A 20,575-nucleotide genomic window follows, 5' to 3' on the forward strand; every position below is an offset into this window, starting at 1 on the left:
CATGTCTTCAGTTAGACATAGTGTTAAAGATAAGTCACCTAAAATTACATATTGCATAAAAAAAAGGAAGAAGAAAAATATATCAATGATTACAATACAATTATTGCCCACTTATGGTATGCAAACATAGATGTGCAGTGCATTGCAGACAATTCTACTGCAGTTGCACGATATGTCACAGCATACTTAACCACATCAGAAAAGACAGAGCTCCAAGACCTCTGGAATGACCTGTCATCAGATAAAACAGTGTCTCAGAAATTATACAGCTTGGGCATAAAGATTTTGTCCCATAGAGAATGTGGATCCTATGAAGCAGCTGATCGATTAACTGGTACTGCATTGTATGGTAAATCTGCAAATATAGTATGGCTAAGTCTTGGTCCATCTAAATCTAGAAAAAGAGTTCTAAAATCATATGAAGATATAGAAACAATACCCAAACATGATCCCAACAGCCAAGACCTTTTAAAAAAACAATTTATTGGACACATACTACCCAAACAGGAGTACCACTTTGGAAACCATGTGTCTATACCACATAGCCCAAAACTACACAAACAAAAACAATATAAAACCTGATGAACAAAAACGTAAATACAAAGTGACAAACTGTGAAGGCAGCTTAGTAAAACTCACCAAACCAAATTTAATTAATCATATCAAATTGTCATTAAAGACTCCTCAACATAAAGACGTATATTACATGTCCCTGCTACAACTCTTTAAACCATGGAGAAAAGAAGAAGAAATTCTAGATAACTATGACTCATATGAAGACGCTTTCAAAGCAAATGAAACTATTATAACTGATGTAAACTTTGCACAGTACAAAACAATGTTGCACAATGAAAAGCAACACGAAGAAGAACTCCAGGCCCAACAAGATAAGGACACTCCTGACAGTAGTCAACCTTCTGTCAAAGGAAGCCAAGAACCACTGGGAGACCCACGAATAACAAATGAGGCAGAATTAGCTATGATAGAAGTAGAAAACACCATGTGTCAGTATGAAGATAAAGAAGACTTAACTATACTACAATCAAAGCTAAACAATGAGCAATGTAGCTTTTTTCAAGAAGTAACAAAATAAATTGCACATGGTGTACAACATGAAAACAAAGAATGCACCTGTCAAAATTACAAACCTATACTATTGTATGTCAGTGGTGAAGCTGGTTCTGGCAAAACATTCCTAATCAAAATCATCAGTAAGTTCCTTCAACAATTGACAAACAACAAACTGTCATCTGCTGTCACTGCCCCCACAGGTTTAGCTGCCTACAACATAGGTGGTGTCACTTTACACCGATTACTACTCCTGCCAGAAGCTGCAATCGAACTACGCAGAGTATTGAAACTAATGAAAATGCTACTAATAGATGAAGTGAGCATGGTGTCCAACCTAATGTTGGCTTTGATTCACCTCAGATTACAAGAAGTACTCAAAACAAACTATGAAGAGCTCTTTGCAGGAAAACACATTATTGTTTTCAGAGATCTTCTTCAATTGACACCAGTAAAAGGTGAGCCTATTTTTAAAACATTAGGACACAAACTCTGCCGTAAAACTGTTGGCAGCATATTAAATGTCAACCTTTGGCAACATTTCCAATACAGAGAATTAACAGAAAACATGCGCCAATCTGCAGATCTCACTTATGCCAACATCTTAAAAAGTATCAGAGTTGGTATATTTTCTAAAGAAGCAGAAGCACTATTGAAAACCTGGCACATTCATGCCCTTTATGGTGATAATGCATGTGCTACAGATGTTATGGAACAATTAGCCCACAAAAATGTCAATTGTATGGCCTTAATGCCAACTCTTGCAAACTGTTTCAAATTCAATGAAATAATGTTAAGTAAAGAAATGCAACCAATAATGGAAATTAGCGCCACAGACAAACTAGATGTACATGGAATGACACTACCCATGTGTGACCAAGCCACAACAAGACTAAACAGTTTAGAAAAATCAATCTCAAACACAGCAGGCTTGGAAAAGATATTAAAATTATCCTTAAATTGCAGAGTAATGCTGAAACGTAACCTTGATGTGGACCAAGGACTAGTTAATGGAGCACTGGATACAGTTGTTGGCTTTCAAACATACCCACATGACAACAAAATTCAGTTTGTCAATATTCTCTTCAACAAACTTTCAGAAGTAAAAAGAATAGGACGCTCAACAGCTCGATTCCTTCTCTTCAAAGACATGTATGTACGCATGTATGTACGCAGAGAACAATTTTCTCTAACTCTTGCATACGCAGTCACCATTCATAAATCACAAGGTCTTACCCTAGACAAAGCAATGATAGATATTGGTAAAACAGTCTTTAAAGAAGGCATGAGCTACGTAGCACTATCACGCTTACGTACACTTGATGGTCTATTTCTAATCAACTTTGATGCAAGTAAAATAAACGCTGATATTCCTTGCATTTTAGAATACAATAGACTTCGTTCACTATACACTCCCCATCTAAACACATTTTCTGTTCCACAAAAAGTAAAACATTATAAAAGAAAAATAAATCAAACAGAAAAGCAACAAGATGTCACTGCAAATCCTCCAAAGAGAGTAAAAGAAAGTAATACTTCATCAAGTGCCACAAGCAAAAAAGAATCAATTAGGGAAAGTAAATCAGGTACTTCTTCAAAGAAGGAAGACAAACTCCAAAAAAAGCAGTCAGATACAGAACTACCTGGTCCCATTTAAACTCTCAAATATAGTTGGTGTAAGTTGCTACGCAAATGTAGCAATGAATATTCTATTTCAATTACCACCAATTGTTGAGAACATTTACTTACACAGTACAGAACTATTGTGTTTGCAAATGTGAGTACTTCACAGGAACGCAGCAAACAATCCTGACAACACGTATATATGTTTAGACAACAATTGGACTACTGTGCTGGCATGGTTAAATTCACTATAAACTCACATGAAGATCCACAAGAATTTCTATTGTACTTACTATTAGTACTGGAAAACAAAAACATACCTATAAATGAAATCTTCCAGATTTCATACATGTGGAAACATACATGCACTCTCTGCAACAATGTGACACAAGAACAAATCCCCAATGAACGCTTTGTGTATATATCAATACCTAATTGTGAATCCGTTCCATTTCAGCAACTTGTACAAAATGCAAACCACGGTAGATTATGTTCGACCTGCAATTCAGATAATCGCTCCACGTTAGTAATACAAAAACATGGTAAATACGTAATACTAATGCTTCTACGTTACAATGCAGATGGTACCAAAAAGAACTGCAAGCTGACTGGATTCACACATGGTCAAATATCACTTGGTAGGAAAACCTTCAAAACAATAGGTATAATCTACCACTCAGGAGCCACAACCAACTCAGGGCACTACACTGCATATATAAAAAAGAAATGTGGATGGTTTGAATGTAATGATAGTACCGTTACTCTAAAGCAGAGATTACCAGCAAATCTTACAAACGCTTATTTAATGTTCTTAAAACCAACATTTGATAACTAAACTGTACTTAAACCTTAAGTACACGTGTAGTAAAAAAATGTAAACTGTCCCAACATTCCAAAAGCTATCTAACTGCCCAAAGATGCTACAACAACTAATCAGATAAATTAGTACCACTCAAATAGAGCATAAAATAGACAGTTAGAATACGCCAATTGGTATCTATCTGTCCTAAAATTTAGAAATATCCAAATAGATAAAGCAATACCACAAAAATATATAAATAATAAAAATTAGAATACACTTACTGGTATCTAACTGCTCCAAAATGTTACAATATCCAAACAAATACCTAATTTTCTTACTGCTCCCAAAAACTGGAACAATCAATGTATAAAGCATTAGCCAGAAACAACAAGTAAACACTGAAAACAAACAAACAAATAAACTGTAGCATAACAGAAAAAGTTTTTTTTTAATCCATCATGGATTTTTTTTCTCCCACAGACCCAATGATTTTAGCAACAAACACAGAAACTGAGAAAATTGCACAGTACTCTGGTTTGTCATCTACTAAATATGAGGGTCAAAAAAAGAAAAAAATTGTGATTGTACAATGTAATAAGTCTTTATAAAATACTAATACTAACATGCTATTTTCTTTCATCACAGAAATGAACAAGAAAAACATGGACCGATACTAAACCAAATAGTAAGTATAACATGATAAATACAATCGTCGCAGCATATCACACCCATAGATTCAAGCATTTCAACCATTTTAATGTCCGCGGACACAAGGAAGTTCCTAGACCACATTCAACTTGCCAGAGGACGATATGGACAGCGTCATCAGGACACCCCCATTTTCTTTATGTACGAACATTTCAGGACACCGCGAGTGTTCTTAGAACACTTTCAGCTTGACAACGAACAATACAGACAACGTCTTCAGGACACCCCCTACGAACATTCCAGGACCCCACGTGTCTTCTTAGAACACTTTCAACTTGACACCGGATCCATTCTGTTTATTTGCGAACATTTCAGAACAGCTGTGTTGTCCGCAGACAAATCGAACACAACAAGCGTCTAGCACATAAAAAAAATACAACATTGCACCTATCTAATACTCCCTCACCCTCCCCAAACACTCTTACACACCAACACACTCCACTAAATACAATTTTCAAACCAAGTTTCACCTCCCTGTCCGCAGTCGTCCGCGAATGCAAGATGGCGGGCGCCACAAAAAATCTGACGCGCTACATGCCCCACGCCGTCCAATCAGCGAACACGTCGGGTGTATATATATATATATTTACTGCTACAGTGGGTTTCCCATTCATAGAATAACTGGGACCCACCCCACTTAGCTTCAAATCGAGGAAGGGGTCAGCCCCTCAAGACCATGTTTTCTATTAAATTAGCCCACCTTACAAGACCACTTAGAGCAACATTACCTAAGGGGGATGGATCTTTCCTCACTTTGAAACTAAGCTTTACTTCATGGGTGGGAGACAGTCCACAGTCCCAAATGCTGTGTGCTTTCTTAGTTTTTAATATCTCATAACACAGTGCATCTGATTTTTTTTTTAAACCGTTCTACTGTCAGTCCTTGAAAGATTTGCACTCAGAATTGGACACGTTTTTCCTAACATAGTTCTATAAGGAATTATATATTTGAGTGACACTATGATATGTGTACTTTTAAAGTTATCTGTATAAAGCAGAGTATTATTCAAAGCCAGACATGGGGGTGAGGAGGAGAAATGACGATAGGGCAAGTAAGTCATGAGAATTTTCCCATGATGTGGCAAGAGAGTTTGCAATCCTGGACAGTGGTGGAGTTTTTTTCCCCTGATTGTGGCTACTTTTGTAGGACACATGTGAGTGGGACAGTGTAATTTTTTTCAGAAGGCGGACTCCTTGGGATTTTTGAGGTTGGAAAGCTTGCTCAAGCATTTGGCTACCAGAATTTTACTGAGGTTGTCATGTTCCCAGTGCAGACGCTTCTTACGAGAGCACAAGCACTTGCTTCGTATTGGGAATTTTTGTCCCAGGGAATATTTCAGGACAGATTGCTGGGTTAAAAAGGTGTGCACCTTTTATACTTTGCTAGAATATTTATTGGAAAATTTCCGTTCTCAGTTTATTTTTCTAGTGTTCATTACTTTTTTGAAAAGTCCAATGCTATTTTGTCTTGCCCACTTTCTTCTAAGGATAAGGTTAATTGAACAACATATAGATGTTTCACTTAAAAATATATGTTCACTTACTGTGCATATATTCATGTGTGACTGCTTTTGATTTACTCTTTGAGGGCAAAGATTCCAGGGCATATGTTATTCTTGCAGCTGATCATACATTTCCTTTTTCCCTGCTGCTTAAATCCAGTTATGTGGGACCGTGAGATGTATCACAGCATTGATCAATAGACCAGCCATAAAAAGGGGCTTGTAGCATGCTGCTTAACCATAGTTTGTGATCCTCTGTGAATAGTTTAATCTAACTGTGCATTGACTAAAACAATTGTGATATCTCCAAGCATGCTATGTGTTACACATAACAATACCACTTTGAAAATAGGTCACAATCAGTTTGGGATTGATGAACTTTGAGTGATGGGTGGCAAGTGTTTTAAAATATAGAGTGGCCGTAGCCAATGCCCATGGCCAAAGGCCATGGCTAGTGGTCTGGTAGTGTTCCAAAATGGACAATGGGCACTGCCTTTCGCCCAATGATATGGCAAATGGTCTGGTAGTGTTTTAAAATGGACAGTGTGCATGGCCAAAGCCTGTGCCCTCTGGCTAAGGCTGAAGTCCATGGCTAGTGGTCTGGTAGTATTCGAAAATATACAGAGGGCATGGTCGTAGGCCGTGGCTGCTGGCCATGTGTGTAAAGAATCTATGGAATAACAAAACCCTTAAAATTCTATGAAAAGACTTTAGTTGCATGTACATTAAGATGAGAACTTAGTGAAACAAAACCCCTGAAATTCAGCTAAATTCAACTTACCTTTGCACCCTTGTTTTGCAGCCTATGACCACAATGATGACATCATAGTACACATCACTGATGACATCACACGTTACATGTTGTAGGAGAACTCTGATAACATCACAAATTCATGGCCAAAATATCTATAAATTGCTCATGGTCAAAGGCCATGGCAGTGGCCTATTCATATATAAGAATATATAATGGGCCCAGCTAAAGATTGTGGTCACTGGCCAGCATTGTGCTAAAACCCATGTATAGTGTCTTATTAGTGTATATAATATATAGTGGACACAGCTGAAAGCTGGACCCACTGGTGAAGGCCAAAGTCTATGGTTGGTGGTGTGTTAGTGTTTTAAAATATACGGTGCACATGGGTGAAGACTGTGACCAGTATCCATGACTGAAGGCCATGATTAGTACCCATTATTGTGTTAAAATATAGTTGGCCATGCACACGGACCATGGCTGAAGGCCATCCTTAATGCCGGTTGCTATTGTGATGTAATTAGTGATCTGTAGTGACAGCATTGTGGTCATAGGCTGCACAAGAGGGAGTGCAAAGTTATGGTGGCTTTAGCTGAGTTTCAGGGGTTTTGTTGTACTGAGTTCTCACCTTAACGTTCATGCAACTAAAGTGTTTTCCTCGAATATATATATATATATATATTTATATTCAGTGAAAAAAGTTGTTAAAGGAATGTTATGGTTACAAGTAAAACCGGAAACCCCCAGAAATATACCAGTTATGGTATGCTAAGCAACCATAACTCGCGCCACCTCCGTGCACTGATAAGCCTAACACCCAGGACATCAAAGATGACATCACAAATATCATTGATGACATTACTGATGATATCACATGTCTAGCCCCTTCTTTTTTGTTCATTGCCATATCTAGGCCAGGAGGTTTTATTTACTGACAGTCAAAAACTTAACATTCACAAGGTATTACATTTATAGATGTTGCTATTCTCACATGTTCTTACACTACTTTCCTTAGAATTGAATCGCATCTTATGATGTACATATATATCGGGGACGAAGCAGGCCTGAAACACAGAAATCATTTTTGTGCATGGATACAATCATGTAGGTTATACACAGTTTCTAATCATACTTCCTCGTGTTTGCTTACTTTACTCTCGATATATATGCCCCATATTTGTATGTAGCGTACTCTATTTATGTTTTGTGTTTATTAGTGGAAGTATGTAGTAAGTGATGCATTATTAGCTACTTAGTACATGTTTCACAGTATGGAAAATTCTGATACAGAACCATTCACTGTCTTATTATATAACTTTAGACAATTACAAATATTGCACCTATATGGTGTTTGCTGCAGCCAATACCTACATTTCTGTATGAGTAGTTTCCTGTACTAGAAAGAACGCTGCAATGGAATGATCTTTAGAACACTACATTTCGTAATGAAGTATGTAGTTTAATTCACATCTCCCGATAATCCCTGATACATTTTTGCCATTACATTCACAACCCCTTATATGAAAAGTAAATGCACATGTGATGTCATCATTCTTGACATCAATGATATTTGTGATGTCATATTTGATGTCCTAGGTGTTAGGGTTATCAGTGCACGGTGGTGGCACGAGTTATGGTTGCTTAGAGTACCATAACTGGTGAATTTCTGGGGTTTTTCAGTTTTACTTGTAACAGTAAAGTTCCTTTAACAAAGTTTTTTCACTGATTTTCATAGGTTTTTAGTAGCACAACTTAACCATAACATCCGTTTAACAAAATTTTTTTCACTGAATTTCATAGGTTTTCAGTAGCTCATCTTAACCATAACGCCCCTTTTACAAAGTTGTTTCACTGAATATAGATATAGATAGCATGAATTTGATAGCTGTTTAGTAGAATGTCCTTAGTTAATATACATGTAACATAGAACATACTGAACCCCATGCAACACACTAGTGGTTCTGAGGTCCGCGGACCGTGCACATGTCTGTGGATGGACTCTGCCAACATCAACACGTTCCAAAAAGTGCCATGCAATAAAAACACTGAAAATGCTCAAAGAGCAGAACATAAATACATTACATTCAATAATCACTAAGAAGTCCAAACTGTATATGTAAGGCACCAAGAGTCCAATTACATAGCATATGCAACATAATGGAACATACCAAAAGAAAATAACATATGCCTCCAGCAGAATTACCTCACAGAAACTGCACATCAAAAACCAACAGCACTCTTACGCAGCAGTAGCAGCAGAACTTAAAAAGAAACTACATTAATTTCATACATTTATAAACTTTCTGTATTAGGGTACACTGAAAAAGATATATTTGTTTTTTTACACAGACATTTCTAGTACTTTGGTATGACTACAAGAACATTTTCCTTGGGACGAAATGAGTGAAAACAGTGATAGTAACGGTAGACATTACACTTCTCTAAATAATCCAATTAATAACCATTATTTTATATGTACTTAACATATATATATATATATATATTTTAACAGACCATACAGACAATAAAACCAATACAGAAACAGACAGCTTGGAAAATCATCTTCAGCGTGTAGAGCAAAACATGGATTTATTAATGACAAATTTCATACTCTTAAAAAACTTTGTAGAAGACCATCTAACAGAAAAAAATCAATATCACTGTCCCACATGTACCTGTACCCCTTCTCCATGTCCCAGCCAACCATCCTCAAAAACTCCCCAGCAAGAAAAACGTTATGATGAGACTTCAATCCCTTCCTCCCCTACCATCCAACATGTACAAACCCCTAAGTCCCCTGTATTTGTATCAGTTTCTGCTTCCCCCTCTCTTTCATCATTTTTATATTTGTATACAATAATAAAATAGTATGTGTGCTGTTATTATATTCCTACGTGTCTTGTTTTTTTTAAAAAAAAGGCAGTTAGGGTCTCCGCGGACAGCGCAGGTGTCCGGGATGTCTGCAATTAACCAAAATGGGGTGTCCTAAGAACACTATGCCTGTTTGCACTGGTCACAATCAAAATGGAGGTGTCCAATGGAGGTGTCCTTAGGACACATAAGATGTCCGCCTGTCCGCATTTAACCAAAATGGGGGTGTCTCAAGGACACTATGCCTGTTCTTCGCACTGTCCATAATCAAAATGGAGGTGTCCGCAGGACACTAACTCCGTATGCATCTGCAATTATTTACAATAAGGTGTCCTTAGAACATATCCTCTGTTCGCATTTTCCGCAACCACAATGAATATGTCCCTAGATGACATAGCCAGTCCGCCTGTCTGCCAAGTTGTGATGCACATTTAATTTGGTCAGGGACCTGAACTCTGTCTGTAGAACACACGCACGCATGCGTATCACACCCTTGGGTCCTAGGAACATTGTGCCTGTCCGTAACTGTCAGACACACGTGTGTCACACTTTTGTCCTATGGACACCCTTCCCATTCGCGAATATATCCATGACATCATCATGTGACCGCACCCATGCTAAGCGTGGATCCTTGTTCGCTAGCACAGTCCGGGCCCCCGGACATTAAAAAAGTGCTTCTTTGAGCAATCAAATGTATTTTCCTGGGAAATGTCACCCTTCCACTTGTCCCAGACAATGTCCCTAATGATTTACACACTTTTTGAATGTTTTTAGCCCTTTTTTGGTGTTTGAAATATACGCAGACATTGCGGATGTCCGTGAAGCGCGCCCCAGCACCCTATAAAAGGGCACACCCCAGAGCTCATTCTCATTCTGCTTTTGGATTTCCAAGCAAGACAGAGCATTGCTGGACATTGATCCTTGGTGGACCTGCTTTTGCTATGGCATTAATTCCTTTTGGGAAATTCCTGACAGCTGTCCTGATGGCAGCCATTGCTGCTGCTGTTGCTACTTCTGTCTCAGCACCACCCCCAACCCCTCCACCACCACCACCACCTCCCCAAGGCCTGCAGAGGGGAACAGGCATGAGGATACAGATGAGGATGAAGAGGATGATGAGGATTAGGTAGTGGAAGTCCCTACTACTAGCACTCATCATGAGTCTTGAGTGTGGAGGTTGTTTGCCACTCTTGATGGAGTACCGAAAGCTCTAGCAAACAAGGTGCGCTGGACTCAGAGCCAGATGGTGCTGAGTCGTCGCAAACCAGGTTTGTACAGCTACGGTACTACCTCAATGAAGGGACACTTAAAGTAATTCAACGGTGGGGCTATTTGTAAGGTTGTACATTGCGATAAACATAGTAGGTTGAGTTCCTTTGCAGCATCCTCCTTTTCTACTCCTGCCACCACAAGAGAAACTCCTGTGGGGCAGTGCATCCCTCCAGCTGCTTCACAGGCCATACGTGATTTTGTAGACTCTTAACTTTCGAGGGTCACAGTATTATGCAGGGGGGAGACCCTTCAAAGTGCTTTTGAGGCTGCAGTCTGGTAGCATGAGAAGGACTGCCAACTACCTGAGTAAGGCCCACCCTACATCTTCCTCGCTCCACCTGCCCTTTTTTATCCTGGTGGTTGGTGCCCCTTCCTTACCCTCCCTTCCCTTCCTTTCCTTATCTGTCATGTCTGAAAATTAAAAAAACACGCCTTTCACAGTTCAAAACAAGAAGTGCCAATGCAATGCTGCATGGCCCTGTGCATATTTTTGAAGTCCACGGACAGTTCGCGGACATTGACATTTTTTGGGGGATGCCCTATCAAAACCATTGCACTCTTCTCTGCGTGGAAGTGGTGGCTCTGAAAAGAGCCTTTTGGTGGTGTTTTTTTGTGTTGCGAAAACTTCAAATGGTCAACACCTACTGGAAAAAGGATTGTTATCATTCCAAAAAGGGTTGCAATGCATTTAGTATATTTAGCAGAAAAATCTGATTGCCAGCATGAGTAAGATGTACTCCATCTCTGCGAAAAATGTGTGTACTACAGAACATAATATTTTCATTGTGAAAAGAGGACATGCCAACATCTCTCAAAAAGGCACAAACAGGCTTGTTGACGTTGTGCCTCGCTTTCTCCATTTGTGGACCAAATGAAGAAGAAAGCAGCCACATTTGTCTCTGCGCAATACGAGAAAAAATGACTCGGGACTTGGGAAACATGTCCATGACTTTCCCAAGTCCTTCTTTCATTGCAAATTGCAAAGAGATTCCAGAGACATATCCTAAACTGTTCCCTCCACAATGAATAATAATAATGTCTGGATGACGCTGTCTTATCAAAGTAGCACAAAGAGGTACCAAAACCAGCCACTTCATTCCACACACTCCATGCCAGTGCACTTCCACATGAGGGAATCCAAGATGTGGAACCACTCCACAGCGATCTGCTTGCACCTCCAACCAATTTATCCCCCAAAATCCAGACAATCTACCTTCTGAAAACACGGACATATCTACCTGCTCTCCTCTCAGGAAAAATACTTTCTGACAAAGGGCCTCATTATGAGTTTGGATGTAGCCATGGTGCTATTAGCACAATGGCTGCTTCCAAAATCGTGTCTGGGTCTGTGGTCTGTGAATGAGGAATTACCGGGTCATTCCAACCTTGCAGGACCCAGTAATTCTCATTCACAAAACCATTCCCCATTCCCATTTGAGCCCCCATAGGGCTGATTGGGAATGGGGATGGAGCTAATAACGGGCCCGTTAATAACGGGCCCGTTATTATCTCCTTGGTCCCCTCGTGGGACCCGGAGAGGACATCTGCTTTTACCAGATGTCTGTTCCGGATCCCTTGAGGGAACCTCGTAATAGGGCGGAATGGGTTTACCGGCACCAGCACCTATACCGGTGCGGGTAAACCCATTCCGCAAGGGTTGTAATGAGGCCCAAAGTCTCTCCTTACACATCACACCCAGTAAACCTTATTGACCAATCCCTTGCCCTGCTGTGTCTCATTTGCATGCCTTTCAACCTCAAAATCCCCATATGTAATACATGCTGTCAGCGGACAACTGTGGTGTCTGTGGACAAATTGCAAAATCTGAGAGTGGGGGTGGAAATTTAAATTGTGTGCACCATTTCCCCTTTGAGGTTGGCTCTGAAAAGAACTGTTTTTTGCTGAAGATGCTTCAGAAACACCTTTTATTTTGTACATTTTATTTCTTATTTTCCTCCAAATATCTTCACATTAGCTTCTCCAAAGCAATCCTTATGTTCCAAAACAGCATGGCATTTCCCATAAAAGATAAAGACATGCCATATTCTTTAAAGTAAACAACATTACCAGAATCAATGTTGTCATTATTGCAAAAGAACAAGCTCTAATCATAAAACCAAACATTCCTTGGTTAATTAAACACCTAGCAACATTTTGCTGAGGACAAAAAACAGACCTATTGTCCCATACTGCCCTAGGTACCAAAGCAGAAAAAATAACCTTGGCATTTGGAAGTACTTTCATTACTGCCTGAACCAGTTTTCCAGATCTTGCAACAAAGTAGGGGCACTGACATAGCCCAAATGCAAAGCATCACAGTGCAGGACAACCACATGTGGACTATTAAACCTAGCCATATCCTGACAAAATTCTAGCATTGCCTGGAAATTAAAACCATGCCCAGTGCACCACACCACCTCCACTCCTTTTATGTCAAAATTGTTAACCACATTCCTAGATTTAGCATACTGCTCCAAATCATCCACAAACATATTTCCAACCACCAACACCCTGACTTTCTCCACCTCCGCCATCTTCACTACACACAGCCACTCTCTATACAAAGCAGAACCTCAACACCTGATTGGCTAATCCCCAAAATAAACTCCCTTTTCATGCTCAGAAGCTCCAGATGTGGCACATCCTGTCCGCGATAAACTGTGGTGTCCGCGGAGCGCCTAAGTAACGTTGGGTAGCCTTTCTCCCCTTTCCACGTCACTCTCTGCACCATTCCCTCATTGGCTACTGTTAAGCAGCAACACAACCATCCACCAATCACATCCGAGAGCTCTACATCTAACTCCAACATCACAGTTCAGCACTTTAGATGTACTGTTGATCACTCTGAGTACAATTGGGCTGTGATTTCAAAGAACGTACCGCAACAACTACTGTAAAACTCTCCAAGATTTCTGCTTGCAGATTCATCAACATCAACATGAATGAACACAAACTACAGGTATGAATATTTTGTGCACAGTACATGTAGAGCTCTTGTATAAATGCATATAAACGGGATAAGTGCCACTTATGCTGTATAACCTGTAAAAAAAAGCTTACTCTCATTCCCTCCATCTACTACAATCTAGTGTCGCTTGCAAAGCTGTCTGCTCTCCAAATTGTTATTTACCCATATTACTAACTGTACAGTGCAAATGGTTATTCTCTTCATTCATTATGTCATTTGTGTAACCACTGCCACCTATGTATCCACATTTCAACTATAATAGCATTTAATGCATTATAGTGCATAGGATGCACATACACTTTCCTTTCTATACATTCTGGATATTTTACGTACAATCTATCATTTGAACTATCTTTAAAAATGATTATAATAGTACTCAGACACAACACACACAGCTGTCTAACAAAGTGTAATTTCATGTTAAAAGATGTGAGAAATAACAATATGGTTGTGGGAGAAGGCTTTGTAGCATGTTACAGCCAGGATGAGTACATGCAGCCAGGATGAGTACATGCATCTTTATTCATGCACACAGATAGCCAATATCATTTGAAAGGCTGCCAGCTGAAACAACACAACTGCCTCTACAACTGGGCTTCCAATCTAGACAGTTCTCTCATTCCAGCTGGTTGCTCATTCCGTTCTATAATTTACCACAGCATTCAACTATATACAGGTACAGTCATGTCTATCACATCATGTACAACTATGTACTAAGAGTGTAGTAAACCAACACATACAACATCTCCCCCTTCCCTTCAGTCTGCAACGCAAGCAGCACACCCTTCATTGCAACCCTTACTTTATTTCAGACTCTCCCATCTCCAAGCACCACACCATCACCCAGCAGTTTGCTAATCACCTTCAGTCTGGTAAACTTGCTTTGTCCCTTTGCCACTTTTCCAAGTTTTCCTATTTGAACTTTCTACCCTACAACTATCGTGGAAAGTAATAAGCTGCTGAACCCATCAAAGCCTTCTGCTTTATTTCCCACACCTTCACAAATGCATATGTCACATGCTTTCCCCATAGTCCCTGCCATTTAACCTGTATAAATAGCAAGAAAAGCACATACAGTTATTTTTCCTATCGCATAACATCCAATAACACTGCCTTAAAAAGCCAAGTGTACTCTGTGCGCTTTCTATTGTAATGATTTCTAAGGCATGTTCAACTGACAGATTCTAAGTAAAATATACAGAATGCACTTAGACAAAGAAAAGTGCATCTACATGGTGTCCACAGTTATCAGAAAGCACTGCTACTGCAAAAAGAAACAAATTCATGTCTACATAAACAACAGTACTAGTACCACGCATATTTACTAACTTCGTTCTTTCACAATTGCAGTGAAGACCACTCTCCTGAAAACCAGCAGTGCATGAAGTCTGAACCAGAACTCCAAAGAAACCTACTCTTTCCTTCCAAAAAAGTAAGTACAATACTGCCATATGTTCTGTTACTCAACCACTGTAGAATTCTAGTCTTGTAGAACAAACAATAGTATTAAGCCTGCAGCATTACATTCAGTATTACTGCTTGCCCCTCAGCAGCTGTATACTTTGTATTGTCATCTAAACATGAGTATAGTGACACACAAATAGGAGAATAGCCTACTCAACCTGAAGTAACAGCCTATTGCACAATCACACACCTCTACCTACATGTTTACCATCATACTCAGACACTCATGTACAAAGTACACATACACTGCACAACATCCCAAACCACACTTTCTTTTTTCTCCAACAGACCACAAAGAATGCCTACCAAACAGCAACTCTGTAGAAAGCAATGCAAAAGTAGACAAAGTAAAAATAAAAGTGTCCAAAGTAAGCATCCACCTCCAGCAGAATGTGTACAAAAAGTTCAAACAAAACATCTAATACAGTTACTAACATGAAACAGAAAGTGATTAACAAGACTTCATCTACCACTAGCGCTAACACTGCACCCATAAATCTCGATTTAGCCACAAGTAAGCATACCAAAAAAAAATATTTTACAAAAAAATGTTCCTTCAGAACCTAATAAAAACAGGAGAGAAATCATGCACAACCCTTAAAACCTACCGTAGAAAATTAATCCTGGAAGCTCTCATAGACAGTGCAATTCTTCTCAAAAGGAAATGATTTATTTTAGTTTTAAACAGAATGAAACCACTAAGAAAACTAAGTACTTAACTCAAGAAAAGACTTCTCAATGAACAAACTATCAACAAAGATAGCTTTGGAAACATCTGCCGAGGTGAATGGACTCACACCACCAGCACAGAACCATATTTCATTGACGAAGCATACAAACAAAAGCAAATAAACCCGATTGTCATACATAGCAGTGGACGAGGGTATTAAACAGTTAAGAATACCATTATGAAACACAAAATGCTGCTAACAAAAATATCCCCGGAAAAAATAGTATCAACTTTCCATTCCACTGAACCAATGCGTCCAGTCTACAAATGGCTTTGCACATCAATGTGTAATATAGCCAAAAAATCTTTCAGATCTTTACGCCAGTTCCTCAATCAGTATGTGAAAGGCAAAGACAAATTGAAAATAAAACTATTACAAAGTATGGACTCCTGCCCAGTGAGCAAATACACAGGACTACAAGAACATTCATTAGCCTGCATTTCTGGACCTATTTGCAAAAGCACCTTCCACCATATCAACATGATATCAACACACCATTCAACTATAAGAAATTTGGTTCATAAACTATACTATGCCAAACGTCCAGCTTTAGCACTAGCCAATTTAAATAAAAAATCTTCTACATGGTACAGCCAAAGAACTACTGCAAGAAATAGAGCATACCCATAGAAAATATTTTGGAAGTGAAAGCCACTTACAAAATACAATTGCTTCACAACAGATTAGCAACAACTTTACAGATGGCAACCTTCTATTACACACATACAAAAAAGAAATACTAAAGTTAAAAGTACATCTGCTGAAGTACAAAACCATGTGTGTGTGTGTTTCTGCAGGACTTTTTATAAGACTAGCACAAAAACTGTAGACATAATGTACAAAATAAAAGACAATGAAGATTCCAAGTGGTTCAAATTAGCTCTCTATCTTATAGCAGAAAATACATATGAAATTACTGACCCCTTAATACTATGCAGTTACTTCACTGCAAAACTTGACAACAACCAAACACCTTCATATGCTATATCAAATAACTTGGAATTATTCCCAGTACCAAAATCCCTGCAACCACTTAACTTGTATGAGAGCATCATAATTCAAACAGTGCACCCATTTCAAGCAATAATACACCTTCTACCGAAAACAGCCAAACATCCTCCCTCTGTATTACTGAAAGGCATTTGCGGCAAAGTAGTTTATTTGCCATTAGATCTCAAAGAAATTGTACACACTCTGGGAGTGCAACATCCAATAGATACATTTTTATTATCTTAGTAAAGGACGTACCTACCAAAGACAAAATAATTTGGCAACAACACGTGGACTTACATAAAGTTATACAAGCCCTGCACTAGTTAAAAGACAACAATGAATACTACAAAGAAATAAATATTTAACCACAGAAATAATTCAAGACTCATCAGAAACTGGTCAATTTCAACTTCTAGATCCTGCTACAGAATCCAATATTTTAGACCATTATACAATTCACCCATTACACTCTAAAGACACCATAGATGATGCACTGGAAACATATTGAATGCGACAAACCAAAGGATCTCCAATCAGCATATGGGAAAAAAGTGTAGAAGCACGTGCCTTTCCTCTACTCTTTACTACTGGAAAAGGAGGAGGAGGTACGATGATAGACCCACACAAATAACAGCATCAGGATACCCCTAATGTATTCTGAAGACCCAAGATTCAGACAAAACATCCAATACATATTCCACCTTCTCTTTGAAAGTGAACTAGTAATTCTATGCTACGCAGTTGCACACATATTGAAATCAGGTACCAATTTTCAAAACATGTCAGCTACTCAATTAATACAAAAAGTGCAATAAAAAGATGAGGTTTTACAGACAAGCATCACAAATCTTTTAGAAAACATGCATGGTACAAAATAATACTGGTTCCAACGTCACGGAGATGTACGCTGTATGATAAGAAACCTTGGCCCACCTGCTTGGTTTGTGACATTAAGTTGTGCAAAATATGCATGGGAAGATTTACACGATTTCCTACGCATAGCAAACAAAAACAAAACAAATATAGATATAAAAACAGCTGGAGAAAGCTGCTCTCTAGATCCTGTAATTGTATCAAGATATTTCCATCATCGCTTCATTGCTATGATACACTACTTTTGTAATAAAACTGTTCCTCCCCTCGGAGCAGTGCAACACTTTTTTTGGAGAAAAAAATACCAAGCCAGAGGAGCACCACACATCCACATGCTTTTTTGGATTAAAGATTCTCCCAAATTTGGTCAGGACCATGATGCCACTGTCTTGCATTTAATCCAAAAATATGGCACTTGTGAAATCCCTTCACAAACGACACATAGTGACCTTCATGCACACATTTTACAATGTCAAAGACACAAATGAGGGAATTATTGATGTTGCAAATATAAAACAAAGGGAAATACTAAACCGAATGCCGCTTTGGCTTCCCTAGACAAGTTTCAAAAACAGGTCAAGTAAACAACTTCTTCAGTTAGACATAGTGTCAAAGGTAAATCACGTAAGAACACATATTGCATAAAAAGAACAGAAGGATTAAAATATATCAATGATTACAATGCAATAATTGCCCTCCTATGGAATGCAAATATGGATGTGCAGTATATTGAAGACAATTCCACTGCAGTTCCATAATATGTCACAGCCTACTTAACCAAAGCAGAAAAAACAGAGCTGCAAGACCTCTGGGATGACATATCATTTGACAAAACACTGTCACAGAAATTGTACAGCTTAGGCATTAAAATGTTCTCCCATACAGAATGTGACTGTTTTGAAGCTATAGACCGTTTAACCGGTATTGCTTTGTATGGAAAATCTGAAAATATAGAATGGCTAAGCCTTGGTCCTGCTAAGTGTAGAAAAAGAGTTCTCAAATCATATGAAGACATCAAAATAATAGCCAAAAATGATCCCAACAGATAATACATTTTGAAAAAAAATTTACTAGACACATATTACCGAAACACGAATACCACTTTGGAAACCATGTGTCTATACCACATAGCCCAAAACTTCACAAACAAAAATAATATTAAACCAGATGAGAAGAAAGGTAGATACAGAGTGGAAAATTATGAAGGCAGCATAGTGAAACTTACCAAATGCAGCTTAATTAATCATATCAAATTGTCATTAAAAACTCCTCAACATAAAGAACTGTATTACACGTCCCTGCTACAACTTTTTAAACCATGGAAAAAAGAATAAGATTTATTAGATACCTATGACTCCTATGAAGACGCTTTCAAATCAAATGACAGCACTATAACAGACGTAAACTTTACACAGTACAAAACAATGTTGCACACTGCACAGCAACAAGAAGAACTCCATGTGCAACTAGATGTGGACACTCCTGACAGTAGTCAACCTTCTGTAACAGGAAGCCAAGAACAACTTGGCCAACCACTAATGGCGAATGAGGCAGAATTAGCCACGGCAGAAGTAGAAAACACCATGTGTGAGTATGAGCAATCTATGGAAGACTTTGCTCTACTAAAATCACAACTAAACAATGAGCAGCGTAGCATTTTCCAAGATATAACAAAACAAATTGAACATGGTGTGCAGCATGAAAGTAAAAATTGTACCTGCTAAGACTACAGACCTATAGTGTTAAACGCGAGTGTTCAAGCTGGTTCAGGCAAAAAGCTCTTAATCAAAATCATCAGTAAGTTCTCCAACAATTGACAAGCAACAAACTGTCAGCGTTGTAACTTCCCCCACAGGTTTAGCTGCCTACAACATAGGTGGTGTCACTTTACACCGATTACCACTCCTTCCAATTGAACAACAAACCAAGTTAGACTATTACAAACCTTACCCAGAAGCTGCAATGGAACTACGCAGAGTTTTCAAACAAATGGAAATGCTGCTAATAGATGAGGTAAGCCTGGTTTCCAATCTAATGTTAGCCTTCATTCACTTCAGATTACAAGAGGTCCTGAAAACAGACTATGAAGAACTCTTTGGAGGAAAACGCATTATAGTTTTTGGAGATCTTCTTCAATTAACACCAGTTAAAGGTGAACCTATTTTTTAAACCTTAGGGCACAAACTATGCCGTAAATCTCTTGGCAGCATAGGAAATGTCAACCTTTGGCAACATTTCCATTGCAGAGAATTAACTGAAAACATGTGTCAATCTGCAGACCTCACATACGCCAACATTTTGAAAGTATTAGAGTTGGTGTACTATCTCAAGAAGCACAATCTATATTGAAAACCAGGCACATCCATACACTCTATGGACACAACACATGTGCTACTGATGTCATGGAACAATTAGCACACAAAAATTACAATTGAATGTCCTTGATGCCAACTCTTGCAAGCTGTTCAAAATTTAATGAAACAATGTTAAAAAAGAAATGCAATCAATACTTCAAATTTGCTCCACAGACAAACTGGACGTACATGGTATGACCCTCCCCATGTGTCAACAAGCCACTACAAGGCTAAATACCTTAGAAAACCCTATCTCTAACACAGCTGGTTTGGAGAAAATATTAAAATTATCTTTAAACTGTAGAGTAATGCTCAAACATAACTTTGACATGGACCAAGGACTGGTTAATGGAGCACTTGGTACAGTTGTTGGCTTTCAAACATATCCATGTGACAACAACATTCAGTTTGTATATTCTCTTCTATAAACTATCAGACGTTAAAAGGATAGGATGCTCAACAGCCCACTTCCTTCTTTTCAAAGACATGTATCTACGCAGAGAACAATTTTCTCTAACTCTAGCATACGCAGTCACCATTCACAATTCACAAGGTCTTACCCTAGATAAAGCATTGATAGATATTGTTAGCACAG

This window comes from Ambystoma mexicanum, chromosome 9 (assembly GCF_040938575.1).
Source record: "Ambystoma mexicanum isolate Mex_15411 chromosome 9, UKY_AmexF1_1, whole genome shotgun sequence".
NCBI classification, from domain to species: Eukaryota; Metazoa; Chordata; class Amphibia; order Caudata; family Ambystomatidae; genus Ambystoma; species Ambystoma mexicanum.